Below are 25298 nucleotides of genomic sequence, written 5' to 3'. Positions count from 1 at the left end.
GTGGAATGATGGAAGATTTCCTTGACTTGACACCGTGGAAGTGTTTAGAGTATGTGCCCTAAGCTCTAAACGATACATGGTGTGTCTCATTTCACTCTCTATGGGTGACAATCCAAGGGGCATTTAACAATAACAACCCAAAGGATTCAAATAATGTATAATGTCACTTATACTGGGGTGGGCCAAATAACAATGGAATGGATAATATACGAGGATTATCCAGTAGTAGTGCACCGCATTTTTTCTTCAACAATTCCTTATTGGACATAATGAGAATTATACACACGAAACAATGGTGTTTCATGCAAACATCCTATTTTTCCACGTAACGGCCATCCCGATCTATGCCCTACCTGCCAGGGCGAAACAAGGGCGTGTATGCCCTGACAATACCAATCCTTGTCCTGGTGGCGGAGCCAGTGCAAAACTGCGTGAATCACCTCCTCGTCGTCCGCAAAATGTCTTCCACGAATGGCATCCTCTAATGGCCCAAAGATCAACAGCTCGCTGCAACATGTCAGGTGGATGGTCTCCCCGACCGCTTCAAATCGTGAAGCTCCGCCAAACTGCTTTCTGCTGACCTCACCCTCCGTGCCCAGTGACTAGCTGTACTTCTGCCGACAGCATATGCTCCACAGACTTTGCGCAAGCGTTTGTGAATATTCGCCACAGTTTCTTTCTCTGCAGTGAGATATTCAATGACGGCACGTTACTTGTAACTTACATCACCTACAGACGCCATTTTGAAACTGTCCTGTAGCTATGCTATCTGTCGGAAGTGACAGAAACTTGGCGCTCTCTCTCAGGAGACTTCAAATAATACATACCTAACGTTTCGCATTCGTAGCATTGTATTCGGCTGAGGAAAAAAATGCGGTGATTACTTTCTGGGCAACCCTCGAACTAAAAAAATAAAAAATAATAAAAAAACACGCACCACGGAGTAATCATTTGAATGGGATGAATATCGGTAGATATCATGTACATGTATAGACAAACAAATGATTACAATTTCAGAAAAATGGATTTCTTCAAGAGAAAGACCTTCACAAATTGAGCAAGTTAATAAGGTGTTGGTCCACCCCTATTCCTTATGCAAGTAGTATTCGGCTTGGCATTGCTGTAGAGTTACTGGATGTCCTCTTAAGGGATATCGTGCCAAATTCTCTCCAATTCGCGCGTTAGATCGTCAAAATCCCGAGCTGGTTTGAGAGCCCCGCCCAAAATGCTCCAGACACTCTCAGTTCAGGAGAGGTCTTGCAACCTTGCTGGCTAAGGTAGCGTTTAGCAAGCATGGGCACAAGAAGGAGAAACTCTCGCCACGTGTGAGCGGGCATTAACTTGCTGAAGTGTAAGTGCAGGAAGACTTGCCGTGAAGGACAACAAAACAGGTGTAGGACATCGTCGATGTACCGCTGCACTGTGAGAGTGTCACGGACGACAACCTGAGGCGCCCTGCTATGAAAAGAGATGGCGCCCCACACCATCGCTCCTGGTTGTCGGGCCGTGTTGCGGGTTAGTATCCCATCGCTGTCCGGTGCAACTCCAGAAATGTCTTCCTCTTTGGTCATCGGGGCTCATTCCGAAGCGGGACAATTCTACTCCACTCAATAAGATTCTCGGCTGACGAGAGAAGTAACGCTCCAACGGAAATAAATACGGGTCAGGTGGATTTAAAATGTGTTTTTTTGAGTGATCAGTCTTCTCAGTAGTTTCATGCAGCCCACCACGAATTCCTCTCGTATGCCACTCTCTTCATCTAAGTGTAACACTTCCAACCTAAGTCCTCCATTATATGCTGGATGTACGAGAGCAGTTCAATAAGTAATGCAACACATTTTTTTCTGAAACAGTGGTTGTTTTATTCAGCATTGAAATACACCAGGTTATTCCCCAACGTAATCTCCAGTCAATGCTACGACCTTACGCCACCTTGAAATGAGGGCCTGTATGCCTGCACGGTACCATTCCACTGGTCGATGTCGGAGCCAACGTCGTACTGCATCAATAACTTCATCATCCGCGTAGTGCCTCCCACGGATTGCGTCCTTCATTGGGCCAAACATATGGAAATCCGACGGTGCGAGATCGGGGCTGTATGGTGCGTGAGGAAGAACAGTCCACTGAAGTTTTGTGAGCTCCTCTCGGGTGCGAAGACTTGTGTGAGGTCTTGCGTTGTCATGAAGAAGGAGAAGTTCGTTCAGATTTTTGTGCCTACGAACACGCTAAAGTCGTTTCTTCAATTTCTGAAGAGTAGCACAATACACTTCAGAGTTGATCGTTTGACCATGGGGAAGGGCATCAAACAGAATAACCCCTTCAGCGTCCCAGAAGACTGTAACCATGACTTTACCGGCTGAGGGTATGGCTTTAAACTTTTTCTTGGTAGGGGAGTGGGTGTGGCGCCACTCCATTGATTGCCGTTTTGTTTCAGGTTCGAAGTGATGAACCCATGTTTCATCGCCTGTAACAATCTTTGACAAGAAATTGTCACCCTCAGCCACATGACGAGCAAGCAATTCCGCACAGATGGTTCTCCTTTGCTCTTTATGGTGTTCGGTTAGACAACGAGGGACCCAGCGGGAACAAACCTTTGAATATCCCAACTGGTGAACAATTGTGAGAGCACTACCAACAGAGATGTCAAGTTGAGCACTGAGTTGTTTGATGGTGATCCGTCGATCATCTCGAACGAGTGTGTTCGCACGCTCCGCCACTGCCAGATCACCGTAGACATTCTGCAAGCGCCTATGAATATCTGAGATGCCCTGGTTTTCCGCCAAAAGAAACTCGATCACTGCCCGTTGTTTGCAACGCACATCCGTTACAGACGCCATTTTAACAGCTCCGTACAGCGCTGCCACCTGTCGGAAGTCAATGAAACTATACGAGACGAAGCGGGAATATTTGAAAATATTCCACAAGAAATTTCCGGTTTTTTCATCCAAAATTGGCCGAGAAAAAAAATGTGTTGCATTACTTATTGAACTGCCCTCGTATTCCAATTTTTGTCTTCCCCTACTGTTTTTACCCTGTACCCTCTAGTAGCAAACGTCATTCCCTGACGTCTTACCAAATATCCTACATTTTTGTCCTTTGCTCTTGGCGGTCTTTGCCATATATTCCTTTCCCCGCCGATTCCGCAAATAATCTAATTCCTTACCTTATCAGTCCACCTACTTTTCAACATTCTTCCGTAGCACCACATCTCAGATGCTTCGATTCTGTTCTTTTCCAGTTTTCCCATTGTCTATGGTTCACTTCTATACAATACCGTGTTCCAAACGTGCATGCTCAGAAATTTCTTCCTCAAATGATGGCCGATGTTTGATACTAGTCGACTTGTCTTGGTCAGGAATCCGTTTTGCCATCGCTAGTCTTGATGTCCTCCCTGCTCCATCCCATACAGGTTATTTTTCTGCCTAGGTAACAACAGAATTCCTAATCTTCATCTTCTTTGTGATCACCAGTTCTGATGTTAAGTTTCTCACTGTTCTCATTTCTACAACTTTTCATTACTTTCGCCTTTCTTTGATTGACTCTCAATCCATATTCTGTACTCATTACACTTTTCATTCCATTCAACACAACCTGCAATTCTTGTTCCGTTTTCTGAGGACAGCAATGTCGTCAGCAAATCTTGTCATCGATATACTTACATACTTATATATATACTATATATGGAATCTTTATTCCACCCTGGAAGCTTTCTTTTATTCACGTCATTGCGTTTCCGATGTGTAGATTGAACAGTAGCAGCGCTAGACTATACCCCTGTTTTGCATCGTTTTTAATCTGAGCAGTTCGTTCTTGTTCTTCTTCGCTTCAGGTTCTCGTACAAATTGTGTATTAACCATCTTTCCTTACAGCTTACCACAGCTTTTCTCAGAATTTCGAATATTTTGCACCATTTTACATTGTCGAACGCTTTTTCGAGGTCGACAAATACTATCAACGAGTCTTGATTTTTCTTCAGTCTTGCTGCCATTATCAGGGGCAAAAAACAGATACGCCTCTCTCATGCCTTTACCTTTCATAGAGGTAAACTGAAGGTCATCCGCTAGAGGTTAAGCGCCCAATAATGCCGCGTCAAGGATGTAAAGACCATGTACTTCCTATGCAGTCTTTATAATCTTCACATAGCATCATTCGGCGCGTAATAACTTTCTCAACAACAAAAAAATGGCTCTGATCACTACGGGACTTAACATCTGAGGTCATCAGTCCCCTAGAACTTAGAACTACTTAAACCTAACTAACCTAAGGACATCACACTCATCCATGCCCGAGGCAGGATTCGAACCTGCGACCATAGCGGTCTCGCAGTTCCAGATTGAAGCGCTTAGAACTGCTCGGCCACACCGACCAGCACTTTCTCAACAACAACAGAAGCAGTTTTTCAATATGTTTCGTGGTGAGTAGAATTTTTTGATCTCTATTTAACTTTATTTATACTTTTTCCTCATCGGCGGTTTTCTGAAGGTGTACTCTTATCTACCGTGTTAGATAAATCGGGTGAACCATTAACAACGATATGGCAACCAAACATGACGAGGTTATATTTAACACGAAAAATCGCTAGGTGTCAAATGTTTTCTACTGGTTAAACAGACTGAACGCGTTTCCTATTTTTTTTTTCAGAATATTCTTGAAATATCAGTATATGCATCCACTCAGGTTTTCGTACTACACGTTCAAAACAAAACAAAAGCCTAGTTCCTAGAATTAAATTTTTGGGTGGTATCCAAGTAATAAATCCTTAGGTAGTACAAGTCTGTGCAATTATATTAAACGCTCCCAGAATGTGGCTAATAAACTACTGTCCCGGACACTGCATCTTTTTTACAGATTTTAGAATTATATGCCTAGGAAAACTGATTCCACTTCGAACAGCACACCGTATTTATACAGTAACTGGTAGTTTGTAATATGCACGCCGGTCTCACGAAATTATCACAAATGTTTAAGGAATCTTGACACCCAGCTGTATCAACACTTAGGTACGAGCTGGTCAAACTCTAAATCTCTATAAACTTACGAGTTTGACCCCTACTTGTTTATACAGCGTGCTGCAGAAACAATGAGTTGTTTTTAAAAGGCGCACCACTGTTGAGAACAGCCACTACGTGACAAAGGTGGTGTCCGCAGTATCTCCGGAAAACTCTACTGTCCGCATACTCTGGCATTCACTTTGGATGGGCCTACTTTTGAAAAACATCTTGCGTTGTTAATGAAATTGCGACAGCCGCGCTGTCCGTCTTGTACACTGCCTGGCTAACACCCTCTGTCCTGGACCTCCGTCACAATGTCTCATTACTGAAGCTGCCCTGGCGCTATTTCCTTCTCATACCGACTGCGTCGTGCTATGAAGCAGCGAACAGTTTGGCATTCTCTCGTGCTCCCGTGTAAATACGCTCTTCCAAAGTCTGCTGTAACCTGTTGCTCACCAAAATTCGGAATAAACTGAACGGAATACTAAATGGTGTAGGAAAACGTGACGATAACAAAAGCCTGTTGCGATGAATGGTCTTTCAATGGAACGGTGCGGATCATCGGATAATTAGTCCACCAAAGCGTTCAGGTGATAGAGAGTGGAGAGAGGGGTGGGGGAAGGGGAGAGAGAGAGAGAGAGAGAGGAGAAGGGGGGATAGGAGGGAGAGGGGTGAAGCAAGTCATTCGCAGCGGTAATCGCCAATCGCTCATTATAACCTCTGTGGACTGAAGCACGGACGCCATTCGCCGCGACAAACAGCGCAGCAAGTTTTAATTAAAGTTGACTAATCGGTAATTAGAGTGCCGCTTTGTTGATTTACGGTTATAGTCCGTACGTGCACCGACGCTGGAGTCAAGCATTCTTTCGAATTAAAAAGAAAAAAAAAGAAAGGGCATTTGCACAATAAATGCGAATGGCAGTAATAAATTACATTGTTCTCTGTCTCGAAATAATTGAAATGAGAATTTACAGGTCCCAAATGAACGTCAAGAGCTGAAAATAAAGGAAAACATGTCGGAAGTTCGAATGGAGTGCTGCGTTCGTAACACACGATAAAAAAATTTCCGGCCGCCGCTCAACTCTCCAGATTATATATGGTGCTTTTTGTGCTCAAAGAGGCGATTGGTTCATTAGTGAAAAACGTCCAGAAGGGAGATGCTTGCCGGTTACAAGCACGCTGAGAAGTATCAATCTACATCTAAGTCCATACTCTACAAACCCCTTTTAAGTGTACTAATTGAGAAAGAATTAAAGACAGGCAACCAGTTGCAATAAATGATGGTTTTCAAATAACCTTGACCACGGTTTCGACGGATTTAAATCCGTCTCTTCAGAAGGAGAAACAAACTCCTGAAGAAGAAGGGTTTAAATCGGTCGAAACCATGGTCAAGGTTATTTGAAAATCACCATTTATTGCAACTGGTTGGCTGTCTTATTCCTGCTGTTCTGTAACCGCGCAGCCATGTTCAAAATATTGTATTACTTATTATCACTTCTTACCGTTCCATTCAGACATAGAGACGGAGAAGAGCGACTAAGTGCCTCAGTGTTGTGCTGTAATTAATCTTGTCCACATACTCCTACGGCAGCACACCTAGAGAGTTGCAGTATACTCTAGCAGTATCATCGTTTCAAGCAGATTCTAGAAACCTTGCGATTGGCTTTCTGGGGATAGTTCGCGTCTGTCTTCAAGAGACTGCCAGTTCAGTTTCTTCAGTATCTCTGTGACACTCCTCCAGGGATCAGACATACGTGTAGAGCATTCGTGCTGCCGTTCTCTGTCTACCTTCAATGTTCACTGTTAGTCTTCTTCGTACTTGTCCCACGCAAGTCAGCAGCATTCTAGGATGGGTCGCACAAGTGATTTGTAAGCAGTCTCCTAGTGTTCGACCAATAAAGCGATATGTCTGCCACTGCTTTATCTATGAATGAACCAATGTGATCGTTTGTAAGTACCCTTTATGTTCAATCAACATTTTATTTTCTTATTTTGCAGATTAATATTTTACATCGAATCTGCAGGTATCATTAGCATTCAGCAGACGCAGGCACCTCTGCAGAACGCATAGCAAGCATTACAGTTCCCACGCTGGCTGAAATAGCCACTGTATTACCTAGCATTGCAGGTATAGAGTGGAGTAAGGTGAGGTACACTGGAAATTTGTGGTTAGGCCCTATGGGACAAAACTGCTGAGGTCATCAGTCCCTAAGCTTACACACTATTTAATCGAACTTAAACTAACTTACGCTAAGGACCACTCTCACACACACACACACACACACACACACATGCCCGAGGGAGGACTCGAACCTCCAACGGGGGGAGCCGCGCGGACCGTGACAAGACGCCCTGGACCGGGTGGCTAACCCCACGCGGCTAAGGTGAGGTGGTTTGACTAGCTGCGAGAAAGACCGTTACATCAGCGCACGATAACTAGAGAAACCAGTCATTCTGAAGCGAAACAAGCCATTTTGTTTAGTAAATGTTTACAAATAAAAGCCACGTGTTTCCACTACAGGTATTAGGATAAGGCTACTGGTCACGAACACATACTTACAACAGTATTTCGACGCAATAAAGTAGACAGTGAAATGAACAGATGAATGATGTTTAGATAACGAATATGTACGAACAGCTACAAAGTTTCACGAGTTCTGGACTGCGCGCAATATGTGCCAATCGCCGGCCAGTGTGGCCGAGCGGTTCTAGGCGCTTCAGTCTGGAACCGCGCGACCGCTACGGTCGCAGGTTCCAATCCTGCCTCGGGCATGGATGTGTGTGATGTCCTTAGGTTAGTTAGGTTAAGTAGTTCTAAGTTCTAGGGGACTGATGACCTCAGCTGTTAAGTCCTATAGTGCTCAGAGCCGTCTGAACCAATATGTGCAATCGCCGGTTGATACCTTGCGTTCTAAATTGTTAGCTTTGAGTTAGTAAGTCACAAATTGAAACTTCCTGGCAGATTAAAACTGTGTGCCCGACCGAGACTCGAACTCCGGACCTTTGCCTTTCGCGGGCAAGTGCTCTACCAACTGAGCTACCGAAGCACGACTCACGCCCGGTACTCACAGCTTACTTCTGCCAGTACCTCGTCTCCTACCTTCCAAACTTTACAGAAGCTCTCCTGCGAACCATGCAGAACTAGCACTCCTGAAAGAATGGATATTGCGGAGACATGGCTTAGCCACAGCCTGGGGGATGTTTCCAGAATGAGATTTTCACTCCTGGTCCCAGGAGAGCTTCTGTAAAGTTTGGAAGGTAGGAGACGAGGTACTGGCAGAAGTAAAGCTGTGAGTACCGGACGTGAGTCGTGCTTCGGTAGCTCAGTTGGTAGAGCACTTGCCCGCGAAAGGCAAAGGTCCCGAGTTCGAGTCTCGGTCGGGCACACAGTTTTAATCTGCCAGGAAGTTTCATATCAGCGCACACTCCGCTGCAGAGTGAAAATCTCATTCTGGAAGTCACAAATTGTTTCTTTATTGTCACATTACGGTGTTTTCGTAAATCTACCTCTTAAAGCCACCCACGAACATTATTTCGAGTTATACAGCTTCCAGCACCATCACTTAGAAACTACGGCAAATAGAGTTGCACTTTCCAGAGAATCCTATGGCGCTGAGACTGCTTCTCCAAAGGACACTAATACGGCAGCTTTGCGGCAAAAGAGGAAGATGAGATCATAAGTGACGAATCACTACGATAATCAGAGGACGGGTTGTCTTAATCTCTGGAAGTACCGGATGGAAAAGCACAGTCAGTCTACCTTACGCCTCTTAACGCCATCCTCCATGGCCTCACTAACTGAGACACGTCTGCAGATTTACGAGAAAAAATGGGAGGGGGACAATCATACACGTCCTTTTCATATGCCTACCACATGTAATACTCAGATACTTGTACAGTTGACCGATTCCAGCTGTGGCTCGTTGATACTGTAGCGATAAGATACTAAGTTTTTTTTCTGTATTCTATAGTGCGCTATCTCACATTTCCGAACATTTAAAGCAAGTTGCTTATCAAGATCCAACAGAATATCTATGCAATTCTTTCCTGACATTTCTTCATAATACAGCGTGTGTCAAGATGAATGGTCATTATTCAGGGATATGACAGGAATGACCATTTGAAGCAAAAATCTGCATATGGACATATGCCCTACTCCCAAAGGCTTTACATTCTTATTTATTTTCTGTGTTATTCAATACACTGTCAGGATTGAAAAACAGTTATATACTTTAGAACATTTTACCAACTATTAGTTGAAAAATACGTATTTTTTCGGAGATAAAGGGCCACTCGTGTACCCTTGATGGCTGCATGACACAAAGCTTTATGGCTCCCCCGGGCCCGTCAGCACCAGCACTGGACTGGTCGCACAAGTCTCATTTCAGATTGTATCGAGCGGGTGGACGTGTACGGATATGGAGACAACCGCATGAATCCTTGGATCCTGCATGTCAACTTGGGACTGTTCAAGCTGTTGGACGCTCTGTAATGGTATGGGACATGTGCAGTTGAGTGATATCGGACGCCTGATACGTCTAGATCCGACTCTGACAGGTGACACTGCGGCAGCGCGGTTCCTTCCGTCCCTTTACGACGAACCTACACCTACCTGTGAACATTGTCTCAGCAGATCATCAGTCGGGAAGCCGAGCGAAACCTACTGTACTTCGACGTGAACCAGGCTGCAATTAAAGTCACTAATCTATGTTTCAGGAGAAAGCTTTCACACGAAATGAAAGGTTGGAAATTTTGTCATTAATTAATACACTCTGAAACTTAGGTGAACAAGTATCACTGCCAAGCCCGTGCTAGTCTCAACACAGTCACTCACAATACCTTTCACTCACGTTAGCAAGTTTATGGTGTTGCATTTCCCGAAAACGTAATAGCTACGAAAATACGGATTGTTTTTGATTGAGAATGCTCGCCAAACTTGAAGTCTGTCGGTACCTGATGCAGTCACAGTTTTTAGCCACCGACCTGCTCAATACGCCACGCGGAATTTATGTCTTTTTTCGTCACAAAATTCACTCAAAAAGTCCGAAATTTCTACACTCCCATCGGAATAACTATGCCGTCACTTTACAACACTATTGATGTATGAAACACTGCAACTTATCATTTCCATCGGAACTACTACTACACACATCCGAACCATGGCTAGGCTCCGACTCCTATCTAGAATACTCTAAGTCTTCTCTACCAGCAGAGAAAGGCGCGCGAAGAATATTGCTTTACCATTGGTCAGTTTACTCAACAGCCAATAACAAAACAACATTCTCCCACCTCCACGCTTTTCATCAATAACCAATCTTAAAACAGTAAACCTAACGACTACACTTTTTACCGACGTAATGCTTAAGTTTTGTTTATGCATAAAGTTATTTACTATTGTTATTTATACCTGAATTAACTTTCCCTTTACCATAAACTTACTTTATAAATCTATTCTACAAAAATCCCCTTAGTCACATCCATACTTCTTCGAAAAGTTCCCACACTAAATCCCACTGCATAACTCGTTAAACAATTATCTTCATATTAACCTTAAACCACACTCACGCATCATTCATACTACTAGAACACATTTATAACATTTTACATGCACAAAAGACATAATAATACTTTATTAAAATACTAGAACAGTTTATGAAAAATGTTCTATTACTTTAGTGCAGTCTAGTGGGCACAATCGAAACTAAATCACAGTCCCCTATCCAATATTGTCCTCTATCGGCTTATACATAAACTACGTGCGCGTCCAGTCTCGCGTCACCATTTGTCACTATCCAGCTCTGAGACACATCTCCCACGTAACAGCCTCCAAGGCAGGATCGGTATACGGCGCTACGCCTCAACACGTGCATAAGCAACCTATCTGATCACATGCATCCAATCATGTCCGTTCTGCATTCAGACATACTTGAGTAATTCCAACAGGACAATGCGACACCAGCCAGCCGAAGTGGCCGTGCGGTTAAAGGCGCTGCAGTCTGGAACCGCAAGACCGCTACGGTCGCAGGTTCGAATCCTGCCTCGGGCATGGATGTTTGTGATGTCCTTAGGTTAGTTAGGTTTAACTAGTTCTAAGTTCTAGGGGACTAATGACCTCAGCAGTTGAGTCCCATAGTGCTCAGAGCCATTTGAACCAATGCGACACCCTTTACGTTCAGAACTGCTACAGAGTGGCTCCAGGAACACTCTTGTCAATTTAAACACTTCTGCTGGCCATCAGACTCCCCAGACACGAACATTATTGAGCGTATCTAGGATGCCTTGCAATGTGCTATTCAGAAGAGATCTCCGCCCCTTCGTACCCTAACGGATTTATGGACAGCCGTGCAGGATTCGTGACGTCAGTTCCGCTCCAGCACTACTTCAGACATTAGTCGTGTCATGGCACATCGTGTTGTGGCACTTCTGAGTGCTCGCGGGGGCCTTACACGATATTAGGCCGGTCTTCGAGTTTCTTTGGCTCTTCAGTGTATAGAACAGTGTTCGTGTCATAAAATATTTCGAAAATTGTACACTGAGAGAGAATGAAATTCGATACTGGAAGAGTGGCTTCTCCTGTGGAGCAGCTTGCTGGGCGCCGTCGAGCTGAATTTTCCACAGGATGAAAACATCACTGTCAACAGAGCCAAGTAAGCTCACTCCACGAGGCCTGCGGATAGATTTTTGATTTAATCTGCAGCGTAATCCCTACGCCAAATAAATCCTGGGGATGAAAATTCTCTCTTCGTCGGCAGAATCTGAATTGCGTATCTCCACATCAGCACGTTTCAACAGGTACTACAGTATCAGACCACCGTACGTTACGAGTGCAAAATGCCAGGACGGAGAACTACGGAGATATTAAATCATCACAACATATTCAGAAATGTTTCGTGAATGCAACCGGGTGATATAATCGACAAAAGCCGATATTTCGAAAGGAGCCTGCCATTTTTAAGGCAAAACTGCAGCAAATAAGACCAGTGTAAGGGAATTTGAAAGATCGGTTTCTCTGTAAACTGTGGAACAACATCGTCAGGAACAACAACAACAACAACAACACACACACACACACATACACTTTTTCCTCAGAGTTAATGCTGCCTCACTATCGGTAACTTTTGACGTCTGCCATCAATGGTTTGTGGAGGCGCTACTGTTTACATTGTGTGTGTGTGTGTTTTTTTTATCTTTTCGGAGTTTCTCTGGAAACCGACGTTTTTAATTCGTTTGCGTGGCGCTTACTTGCTGCAGTTTCGCCTTGAAAATGGCAGGGTGCGATCCCACCGAAATATCGGCGGTTGTTGATGATCTTGATGCCTTGGGCAGATGGAGGGAATACTTTGAAGAGTTTCTCAATGTAGGTGAATCAGTAATGTTTCAGATTTCGATTTACAATGGCATAGGAATGATGATGGAATTAGGATCACATTTGAGGAAGTGGAGAAAATTGTCAATAGATTGCAGTGCAATAAAGCGGCTGGGGTTGATGAAATTAAGTCGGAACTCATCAAATACAGTGGAATGTCAGTTCTTAAATGGCTACACAGGATAAGTGAAATGGCGTGGGAGTCGGGACAGGTTCCATCAGACTGGACGAAAACAGTAATCACACCAATCTTCAAACATGGAAACAGAAAAGATTGTAACAACTACAGAGGTATCTCTTCAATCAGCGTTGTGGGTAAAATCTTCTCGGGTATTGTTGGAAGGAAGGTGCGAGTATTAGTTGAGGACAAATTGGACGAAAATCAGTGTGGGTTTAGGCCTCTTAGAGGATGTCAGGACCAGATCTTTAGCTTACGGCAAATAATGGAGAAGTGTTACAAGTGGAACAGGGAATTGTATCTATGCTTTATAGATCTAGAAAAGGCATATGACCGGGTTCCTAGGAGGAAGTTATTGTCTGTTCTACGAGATTATGGAATAGGAGGCAAACTTTTGCAAGAAATTAAAGGTCTTTACATAGATAGTCAGGCAGCAGTTAGAGTTGACGGTAAATTGAGTTCATGGTTCAGAGTAGTTTCAGGGGTAAGACAAGGCTGCAACCTGTCTCCACTGTTGTTCATATTATTTATGGATCATATGTTGAAAACAATAGACTGGTTGGGTGAGATTAAGATATGTGAACACAAAATAAGCAGTCTCGCATATGCGGATGACTTAGTTGTGATGGCAGATTCGATTGAAAGTTTGCAAAGTAATATTTCAGACCTAGATCAGAAATGTAAGGACTATGGAATGAAGATTAGCATCTCAAAAACGAAAGTAATGTCAGTGGAAAAGAGATATAAACGGATTGAGTGCCAAATAGGAGGAACAAAGTTAGAACAGGTGGACGGTTTCAAGTGCTTAGGATGCATATTCTCACAGGATGGCAACATCGTGAAAGAACTGGAAGCGAGGTGTAGCAAAGCTAATGCAGTGAGCGCTCAGCTACGATCTACTCTCTTCTGCAAGAAGGAAGTCAGTACCAAGACTACGTTATCTGTGCACCGTTCAATCTTTCGACCAACTTTGTTGTATGGGAGCGAAAGCTGGGTGGATTCAGGTTACCTTATCAATAAGGTTGAGGTTACGGATATGAAAGTAGCTAGGATGACTGCAGGTACTAGTAGATGGGAACAATGGCAGGAGGGTGTCCACAATGAGGAAATCAAAGAAAAACTGGGAATGAACTCTATAGATGTAGCAGTCAGGGAGAACAGGCTTAGATGGTGGGGTCATGTTACACGCATGGGAAAAGCAAGGTTACCCAAGAGACTCGTGGGTTCAGCAGTAGAGGGTAGGAGGAGTCGGGGTAGACCAAGAAGAAGGTACCTGGATTCGGTTAAGAATGATTTTGAAGTAATAGGCTTAACATCAGAAGAGGCACCAATGTTAGCACTGAATAGGGGACCATGGAGGAATTTTATAAGGGGGACTATGCTCCAGACTGAACGCTGAAAGGCATAATCAGTCTTACATGATGATGTTGATGATGATGATGATCTCACCCAACTGCTTTCCCGTAAGTTAATGGAACATTGTAAACGCCGCGAGAAACCAAGATCTCGCATGAAAACATACGTCTGCGTAGTAACGTTGTAAAACAAATTATATATTTTAAAGCAATAGGAACCGACATTACGGAATACAGTAAAGCTACTTACAAATATGGTCCAACTCTACATACTGTCATAGCACAGAGAGTGAAATAACGATCCCTTTTGCCTCTACACTCTCCACTACTCTAGCTTACCTTACGGTCGCTAAGCGACCTATACGATGTAGATGGGAAAAACAGTTGCACTCTTTTTCGAATGTCGAATACGATATTGCAGTTCCTATGAAGAACGCTGCAATGTTCCTTCGAACATATAAACTGATAGCATAAAACTGGAAACACGGGTTCGTCTCCCGGTCCGGCACAAATTTTCATTGTAGTCATTCCCATATAGAGCTGATGGTTGTTCGCGTTTGCATACTGACATGTCCGAAACAACATTGCTTCGTTCTTCTTAACACCGAAGGCACTGGAATATCGTCTTTTCCCCCTACACCAAGCAGTGACTTTCAATTAAAATGTCCTCCCCATGTACGGAACCCCCCCCCCCATGAACCATGGACCTTGCCGTTGGTGGGGAGGCTTGCGTGCCTCAGCGATACAGATAGCCGTACCGTAGGTACAACCACAACGGAGGGGTATCTGTTGAGAGGCCAGACAAACGTGTGGTTCCTGAAGAGGGGCAGCAGCCTTTTCAGTAGTTGCAAGGGCAACAGTCTGGATGATTGACTCATCTGGCCTTGCAACAATAACCAAAACGGCCTTCTTGTGCTGGTACTGCGAACGGCTGAAAGCAAGGGGAAACTACGGCCGTAATTTTTCCCGAGGGCATGCAGCTTTACTGTATGATTAAATGATGATGGCGTCCTCTTGGGTAAAATATTCCGGAGGTAAAATAGTCCCCCATTCGGATCTCCGGGCGGGGACTACTCAAGAGGATGTTATCAGGAGAAAGAAAACTGGCGTTCTACGGATCGGAGCGTGGAATGTCAGGTCCCTTAATCGGGCAGGTAGGTTAGAAAATTTGAAAAGGGAAATGGATAGGTTAAAGTTAGATATAGTGGGAATTAGTGAAGTTCGGTGGCGGGAGGAACAAGACTTCTGGTCAGGTGACTACAGGGTTATAAACACAAAGTCAAATGGGGGTAATGCAGGAGTAGGTTTAATAACGAATAGGAAAATAGGAACGCGGGTAAGCTACTACAAACAGCTTAGTGAAAGCATTATTGTGGCCAAGATAGATACGAAGCCCACACCTACTACAGTAGTACAAGTTTATATGCCAACTAGCTCTGCAGATGACGAAGAAATTGAAGAAATGTATGATGAAATAAAAGAAATTATTCAGATAGTGAAGGGAGACGAAAATTTAATAGTCATGGGTGACTGGAATTCGAGTGTAAGAAAAGGGAGAGAAGGAAACGTAGTAGGTGAATATGGATTGGGGCTAAGAAATGAAAGAGGAAGCCGCCTGGTAGAATTTTGCACAGAGCACAACTTAATCATAGCTAACACTCGGTTTAAGAATCATGATAGAAGGTTGTATACATGGAAGAACCCTGGAGATACTAAAAGGTATCAGATAGATTATATAAGGGTAAGACAGAGATTTAGGAACCAGGTTTTAAACTGTAAGACATTTCCAGGGGCAGATGTGGACTCTGACCACAATCTATTGGTTATGACCTGTAGATTAAAACTGAAGAAACTGCAAAAAGGTGGGAATTTAAGGAGATGGGACCTGGATAAACTGAAAGAACCAGAGGTTGTACAGAGTTTCAGGGAGAGCGTAATGGAACAATTGACAGGAATATGGGAAAGAAATACAGTAGAAGAGGAATGGGTAGCTTTGAGGGATGAAGTAGTGAAGGCAGCAGAGGATCAAGTAGGTAAAAAGACGAGGGCTAGTAGAAATCCTTGGGTAACAGAAGAAATATTGAATTTAATTGATGAAAGGAGAAAATATAAAAATGCAGTAAATGAAGCAGGCAAAAAGGAATACAAACGTCTCAAAAATGAGATCGACAGGAAGTGCAAAGTGGCTAAGCAGGGATGGCTAGAGGACAAATGTAAGGATGTAGAGGCTTATCTCACTAGGGGTAAGATAGATACTGCCTACAGGAAAATTGAAGAGACCTTTGGTGATAAGAGAACCACTTGTATGAACATCAAGAGCGCAGATGAAAACCCAGTTCTAAGCAAAGAAGGGAAAGCAGAAAGGTGGAAGGAGTATATAGAGGGTCTGTACAAGGGCGATGTACTTGAGGACAATATTATGGAAATGGAAGAGGATGTAGATCAAGATGAAATGGGAGATACGATACTGCGTGAAGAGTTTGACAGAGCACTGAAAGACCTGAGTCGAAACAAGGCCCCCGGAGTAGACAACATTCCATTGGAACTACTGACGGCCTTGGGAGAGCCAGTCCTGACAAAACTCTACCATCTGGTGAGCAAGATGTATGAAACAGGCGAAATACCCTCAGACTTTAAGAAGAATATAATAATTCAAATCCCAAAGAAAGCAGGTGTTGACAGATGTGAGAATTACCGAACAATCAGTTTAATAAGCCACAGCTGCAAAATACTAACACGAATTCTTTACAGACGAATGGAAAAACTAGTAGAACCCGGCCTCGGGGAAGATCAGTTTGGATTCCGTAGAAATACTGGAACACATGAGGCAATACTGACCTTACGACTTATCTTAGAAGAAAGATTAAGGAAAGGCAAACCTACGTTTCTAGCATTTGTAGACTTAGAGAAAGCTTTTGACAATGTTGACTGGAATACTCTCTTTCAAATTCTAAAGGTGGCAGGGGTAAAATACAGGGAGCGAAAGGCTATTTACAATTTGTACAGAAACCAGATGGCAGTTATAAGAGTCGAGGGACATGAAACGGGAGCAGTGGTTGGGAAGGGAGTGAGACAGGGTTGTAGTCTCTCCCCGATGTTATTCAATCTGTATATTGAGCAAGCACTAAAGGAAACAAAAGAAAAATTCGGAGTAGGTATTAAAATCCATGGAGAAGAAATAAAAACTTTGAGGTTCGCCGATGACATTGTAATTCTGTCAGAGACAGCAAAGGACTTGGAAGAGCAGTTGAACGGAATGGATGGTGTCTTGAAGGGAGGATATAAGATGAACATCAACAAAAGCAAAACGAGGATAATGGAATGTAGTCGAATTAAGTCGGGTGATGTTGAGGGTATTAGATTAGGAAATGAGACACTTAAAGTAGTAAAGGAGTTTTGCTATTTGGGGAGCAAAATAACTGATGATGGTAGAAGTAGAGAGGATATAAAATGTAGACTGGCAATGGTAAGGAAAGCGTTTCTGAAGAAGAGAAATTTGTTAACATCGAGTATAGATTTAAGTGTCAGGAAGTCGTTTCTGAAAGTATTTGTATGGAGTGTAGCCATGTATGGAAGTGAAACATGGACGGTAAATAGTTTGGACAAAAAGAGAATAGAGGCCTTCGAAATGTGGTGCTACAGAAGAATGCTGAAGATTAGATGGGTAGATCACATAACTAATGAGGAGGTACTGAATAGGATTGTGGATAAGAGGAGTTTGTGGCACAACTTGACCAGAAGAAGGGATCGGTTGGTAGGACATGTTCTGAGGCATCAAGGGATCACCAATTTAGTATTGGAGGGCAGCGTGGAGGGTAAAAATCGTAGGGGGAGACCAAGAGATGAATACACTAAGCAGATTCAGAAGGATGTAGGTGGCAGTAGGTACTGGGAGATGAAGAAGCTTGCACAGGATAGAGTAGCATGGAGAGCTGCATCAAACCAGTCTCAGGACTGAAGACCACAACAACAACATGTACGGAAATTATGTAACGTGTGTAAGAGTACAGGCTGTGGTAATTTGGAAATTTGTGGTAAGGTCTTATGGGACCAAACTGCTAAGCCTACACACTACGTAATCTAACTTAAACTAACTTACGCTGTGGACAACACACAGACCCATGCCAGAGGGAGGACTCCAATCTCCGACGTGGGGAGCCGCACGGACCATGGTAAGGCGACTGACACCGCGCGGCTGCAAGTTGTGACGGAGGAACGAAGACATGTGGCAGTTTAGGTCTGCCCATGAGTCGACAGTGAAAAGTCACACGCAAGCTGTGACATAGTCACAGATTTAACAGTGACCCGAAGGTAAATTTCCTTTACTTTACGTCTAGGGTCACAAATTTTTTGTCATCAGACTACCAGTTTCGGTCTGTAATGACCATCTTCAGGTCTGTTTTTATAAAAATATGTCTTAACATAGAGATCTGAAGACGGTAAATGTATACAGAAACCGGTAGTCTGATGACAAAAAATTTGTGACCATAGACGTAAAGTAAAGGAAATAGAAACGTCACGCAGCTCGCAATGTACGTGCGTGGTTCGAAAAGCACCAGGTTGAGTTTACCGTACTCCTCTGTCCAAGAAACTCCGCAGATTTAAACGAATAGAAAGTAAGTGAGGCCACCTCGATCGGGCTGTTAGCAACACTGATCACCAACAGAGAATCAGCACTGGACCAGCGTCACTCCACAACCCTGTCGGTACACTCCAGAACTCACTATCTTCCTGCAGGAGTTTGACGGGATGTCGCTTCAGTGTGGATGGACACGTATAATCCGGTAGCCTGAAGTAGTACGATCATCATAATAAAATAAGGGAAATCTGAGCTCGCACGGAAAGATGTAGGTGTTCGTTTTTTTTTTTTTCCGCGCGCTATTCGAGAGTAGAATAATAGAGAATTAGTGCGAAGTTCGATCAATGAACCCTCTGCCATGCATGAAAGTATGAGTTACAGAGTACCGTGTAGATATGGATGAAGGTCAATAAAGAGATGGGCATCATAACAGGCGAAGCTCTAAAACTTGGAGTGCAGCAGAGGAAGAAGAAGGTGGAAGGACAGTGTTAAACTGCAGCCTTTTCAAAGATGCTCTAGTCTGGTGCACCGCCAGTGTATACACGGTGGTCCATTGATCGTGACCGGGCCAAAGATCTCACGAATAAGCGTCAAACGAAAAAACTACAAAGTGCGAAACTTGTCTAGCTTGAAGGGGGAAACCAAATGGCGCTATGGTTGGTCCGCTAGATGGCGCTGCCATAGGTCAAACGTATGTCAACTGCGCTTTTTAAAATAGGAACCCCCATTTTTTAATTACATATTCGTGTAGTACGTAAAGAAACATAAATGTTATAGTTGGACCACTTCTTTCGCTTTGTGGTAGATGGCGCTGTAATAGTCGCAAACATATGGCTCACAAATTTAGACGAACAGTTGGTAACAGGTAGGTTTTTTAAAATTAAAATACAGATCGTAGGTACGTTTGAACATTTTATTTCGGTTGTTGCAATGTGATACATGTACCTTTGTGAACTTGTCATTTCTGAGAACGCATGCTGTTACAGCGTGATTACCTGTAAATACCACATTAATCCAATAAATGCTCAAAATGATGTCAGTCAGCCTCAATGCATTTGGCAATACGTGTAACGATATTCCTATCAACAGCGAGTAGTTCGCCTTCCGTAATGTTCGCACATGCACAGACAATGCGTTGACTCATGTTGTCAGGCGTTGTCGGTGGATCACGTTAGCAAATATCCTTCAACTTTCCCCACAGAAAGAAATCTGGGGACGTCAGACGTGCGGGCCATGGTGTGGTGCTTCGACGACCAATCCACCTGTCATGAAATATGCTATTCAATACCGCTTCAACCGCACGCGAACTATGTGCCGGACATCCATCATGTTGGAAGTACATCGCCATTCTGTCATTCAGTGAAACATCTTGTAGTAACATTGGTAGAACATTACGTAGGAAATCAGCATACACTGCACCATTTAGATTGTCATCGATAGGATGGGGGCCAACTATCGTTCCTCCCGTAATGCCGCACCGTACATTAACCCCCCAAGGTCTCTGATGTTCCAATTGTCGCAGCCGTCGTGGATTCTCCGTTGCCCAATAGTGCATATTATGCCGGTTTACGTTACGGCTGTTGGTGAATGACGATTCGTCACTAAATAGAACGTGTTGTAATGGTTCTTTATTTACGTGACCATTACGGCACTCCAACCCTAGTTCTTGATACCAGTAATATCGTATTACTTTTCTGCGAAGTAACAGACATATTTTTGTGACAATATTCACATTTGGTTTTATTAATGTATAGGCACTCCGATGTATCGATATATTACAGTGATATGGTTCTTGTGTGTATTCATTTCTGTGAGACTGTCATAATCTTTGACTTACTTGTAACCGTTTTGGCGCGAATGCGAACAGAGCAGTCTTTGTTTCACTTTGCAGAAGTTGTTATTTCGCTTTGTAAAAGAACAGTCAAGTCTTGTGTTTTGTTAAAGTGCAAATTAAATATATGAAGATTGATACAAAACTGTTTTCTTGATGATGTGACAATTAAGAAGAAGTATATGTGAATTTACAAGAAGTTTAATAAAAATGTGGATCGTGAACACCAAGTCAAAAATTATTTCTACCATACCATTGTTCTGATCTGGGATTGTTTGATCATTAAGAATTTCCTGAAAAATGCAGTTGTTAGGTCTTCATATATTGCTAAAATACAGATCTGGACTTCTAGCTGTCAAAGTGGAATCACCCTAAAATCAACAAGATGAGCCATAACAACTTTGACGAAATCTACGTGGGAATCTATTCAAGATAAGTGCCAAAATTAATGACTTTTTAACAGTGACTTCATTATTTCCATTCTGACGATACCATCCTGAGACAATAACTTTGTTGTTGCCCGATAAATCGAACATATGCTGCGTGAGCAACATTATTAATCTGATTTATAACCTACTTTGCAACTGGTGGTATTGTTAGAGCGTGCAAAAAATTTGTCATCGTCCCGTAATTTCTCTTGTGCCCAGTGGCAGAACTGTAAACGACGTTCAAAGTCGTTGCCATGCAATTCCTGGTGCTTAGAAATATGAGAAATATGATACGGGTGCAATCGATGTTGATGTAGCATTCTCAACACCGACGTTTTAGAGATTCCCGATTCTCGCGCAGTTTGTCTGCTACTGATGTGCGGATTAGCCGCGACAGCAGCTAAAACACCTACTTGGGCATCATCATTTGTTGCAGGTCGTGGCTGATGTTTCAGATGTGGCTGAACAGTTCCTGTTTCCTTAAATAACGTAACTATCCCGCGAACGGTCCGGACACTTGGGTGATGTCGTCCAGGATACCGAGCAGCATACATAGCACACGCCCGTTGGGCATTTTGATCACACTAGCCAGACATCAACACGATATCGACCTTTTCCGCAATTGGTAAACGGTCCATTTTAACACGGGTAATGTATCACGAAGCAAATACCGTCCGAAATGGCGGAATGTTACGTTATGCCACATACTTACACGTTTGTGACTATTACAGCGCCATCTATCACAAAGCGAAAAAAGTGGTCCAACTAAAACATTCATATTTCTTTACGTACAATACGAATATGTTATAAAATGGGGGTTCCTATTTTAAAAAACGCAGTTGATATCCGTTTGACCTATGGCAGCGCCATCTAGAGGGCCAACCATAGGGCCATCTGCTTTCCCCCTTCAAGCTAGACGAGTTTCGTTTTTTGTAGTTTTTTCGTTTGATGCTTATTTCGTGAGATATTTGGCCCGGTCACTATCAATGGACCACCCTGTAGTACACTTCCTCGGCCGGCCGGAGTGGCCGAGCGGTTCTAGGCGCTACAGTCTGGAACCGCGCGACTGCTATGGTCGCAGGTTCGAATCCTGCCGCGGGCATGGATGTGTGTGGTGTCCTTAGGTTAGTTAGATTTAAGTAGTTGTAAGTTCTAGGGAACTGATGACCACAGCAGTTAAGTCCCATAGTGCTCAGAGCTACGGGAGTACCCCAGGGAAGCATCCTAGGGCCCCTACTGTTTAACCTCTACATAAACGATCTCCCAACCACACACAACACGACGATGGCAATCTACGCGGATGACACAGCCATCCTCGCGGAAGATTGGAAACCATCAAACATTACATCACGCTTACAGACTGCACTCAGAGAGGCTGAGCCTTGGTTGGAGAAATGGCGTGTTAGAGTAAACGTCGACAAGTGCGAAGCCGTTCTGTTCACTAGAAGACCGAAGAAACTGCGCAAACATCAATACTTCAGACCAATAACTCTACATGCACGCCCAATACGTTTCCGTGAGAAAGTCAAATACCTCGGTGTCTGGCTGGACCGGAAATTACTCTGGGGGGACCACATACAACACATGACCAACGGAGCTAGCGCGAGGCTCAAACAGCTCTACCCTATGCTCAACAGGCGTAGCACACTGAACAGAAGGGTGTCGAGGTACATGACACTTATCCGAGCCCTGATGATGTACGCAGTTCCTATCTGGGGATACGCTGCGCCTACACGCCTGCGGCGTCTGCAGGTCATACAAAACAAAGTACTCAAAATCATAAGCAATGCTCCACGATACACACGTATCGCGGACCTTCACCGGGAATATAGACTTTAGACTCTCACGGAGGTAATCCACAAACTCACCACAAGACTATATAGAAACTCCAGACATTCGCAGAACCCGTTTATTCTGAATCGAACTAAGACCAGAACCATAGATGGAAACATAAAAGGCCAAAAGACATACTTGTAAGGACCTAACATCTATGGCCAAGCACACGCGTCCGCAGCTGTTGGTCGTGTGGTAGCGTTCTCGCTTCCCGCGCCCGGGTTCCCGGGTTCGATTCCCGGCGGGGTCAGGGATTTTCTCTGCCTCGTGATGACTGGGTGTTGTGTGAAGTCCTTAGGTTAGTTAGGTTTAAGTAGTTCTAAGTTCTAGGGGACTGATGACATAGATGTTAAGTTCCATAGTGCTCTGAGCCATTTGAACCATTTTTGAAGCACACGCAAACATAACGGTACAGATGAGCCCCTGTTAATCAGCGCCATTACTGGATATCCAGCTGGAATACACTGCCGAATAACTGGCACCACGCAGGGAAGCCGTACCGTAAACTGCATGCTGACAAGCTCCACTCATCCCCCACACAGTGAGATGATCTATGGCCGATCTCCCACTACTGTATAACGATCTTGATTGTTCCAGGAATGTAGTGGCTGCAGCAACTGGGATACATCGCCATCGTTTGCCACGGTAATTATGCATGATACCCATACTAACAAACCCAACCTTGCATGAACTATCGCAGCTAGTAAGCCACTACTGCTGTTACTACCCATCCCACTGCCGAAGAGGTTTTTTTTCCCACGGCACGAGCCTTGGTACTTTTCTCCCTCTGCTCTTCAAATCGCTACCCTCACTCGCGTTTCGTCCACTATCTATCACCTGATGGACCGTGTTAATGCGTAGTCTTAGCCAGACGCACGGATAACATCACAGCCCAGCATCCTGTGATCCACTTACTAGATAACTAACATGTTTACGGAGGTGACAGTAGAACTTTTGGTTTGGTCACCACGTTGGTGCGGGCGTGGAGGGGCCCCATCTCTAAGAGCTATTTGAACCATTTTTTTGCACTTCCTCGGTTACAGCCGTGCTCCTGAACTGGACTACTCAGCTACCGCGAGGGAGGATACCTTACGCCGTCGCCGTCGCCTTCGCCCGGCGCCGCGTACAGCGGTCTGCAAAGAGAAATCGAAGCCGCGGGTGGGTCGAACCCGGCTGTATGTGGGTCGCGGGCGCCGGCGGTGGTCAGGGGAGTCCCCGCGCTACACGGAGGTCACGGCGCATGCGCAGTGGCGATAAGCGCGGTATTCGCGGCCGTCTGCTGACGGCTGACGGCGTGCTGATAGGGCGCGGGCCGGATCAGTGGCACCCCGCGCTGACACACGCACCGCGCCAGCGCGATAGCGCCGCCCGTGGGCGTGGCACCGGCTGCCATCAGCAGCTCATTACCGCCGCGCCGCCGCCACTCACGTCCGCCCGTGTCCGAGAGGCGTTCCTACGCCACCGCTCTCTCCCTCACCCAATTACAGCAGTCTCCACCACGCTCGAGTGCCACGGTTTACCGATAGCGCGGAAAGCGCGAAATTAACGCGAAGGTAAAATTAGAGAGATTCGAGTCCACACGTGGGATTACCGCCAATCGTTCTTCCTGCGAACCATTCACAACCCGAACAGGGTGAGATTTGTCAATGGTACATAAGGTGGCTTGCGGAGATGTAGAAAGTAACCATTAAATTGAATATTCCAACCTGGCCGGAGTGGCAGAGCGGTTCTATGCGCTACAGTCTGGAACCACGCGACCGCTACGGTCGCAGGTTCGAATCCTGCCTCGGACATGGATGTGTGTGATGTCCTTAGCTTAGTTAGGTTTAAGTTGTTCTAAGTTCTAGGGGACTGATGACCTCAGATGTTAAGTCCCAAAGTGCTCAGAGTCATTTGAACCATTTTTGAATATTACATAAGAAGAAAATATTCCGGAATTCGAATCAAGAACACCTGCCAATACGAGGAACTTAGGTGTAGAGAAACTCGGTGTAGCGAAGCAGCTCAAATCAGTTAACAAATGCAAATATCTTGCCCAGATTGTATACTAAATAGGTTCTTTTCAGAGAATGCTGATATAATAGCTCATACATAGCAATAATATACAACTGCTCGCTCGACGAAAGATTCTTACGTAGAGACAAACTTGTACAGGTCACACCAGTTCTCCACAAAGAAAATTACAGTAATCTGCTAATTTACAGAGAGAAACAAGACCAAAGAGTACGATTTATTGTCAGAATACTTAGAAACTACAACAAGTCTACTAAAGAGATTGCTTACATTGTGCCTGTCAGCCCTGTTCTGGGGTACTATCGTGCAGTGTGGGATCCGCATCAGATAGGGCTGGAGGAGGACATTGGAAAAGTTTAAATAAGGGCAAGTCGTTTTGTACCATAGTAAAATAGACGAGATAGTGTCGCGGGCATGATATGCGAGTAGTAGTGGTAGTCAGCAAACCAAAGGCGTTCTACGTTGCGGTAGGGTCTTTTCACGAGATATCGATCGTCAACCTTCACCTCCGACGTACAAATGCAGAAATGAACATTGCAATAAAATTAGACATGAGAGCTCCCTCGGAGAAAATTTAAATGTTCGTTTTTCCCGCTCGCTGTCGATAGTGTAAGAGTAGAGAAATATTTCGAATCTTGTACGATGAACCTTCTGCCAGGCGCTTATCTGTCAATTGCTCAGTAGATGTAAATTTTATACGGCATGTAAGCAGTATTGTCGATTC

Source organism: Schistocerca nitens, chromosome 1 (assembly GCF_023898315.1).
Source record: "Schistocerca nitens isolate TAMUIC-IGC-003100 chromosome 1, iqSchNite1.1, whole genome shotgun sequence".
NCBI classification, from domain to species: Eukaryota; Metazoa; Arthropoda; class Insecta; order Orthoptera; family Acrididae; genus Schistocerca; species Schistocerca nitens.
This window is presented reverse-complemented; position numbering follows the sequence as displayed.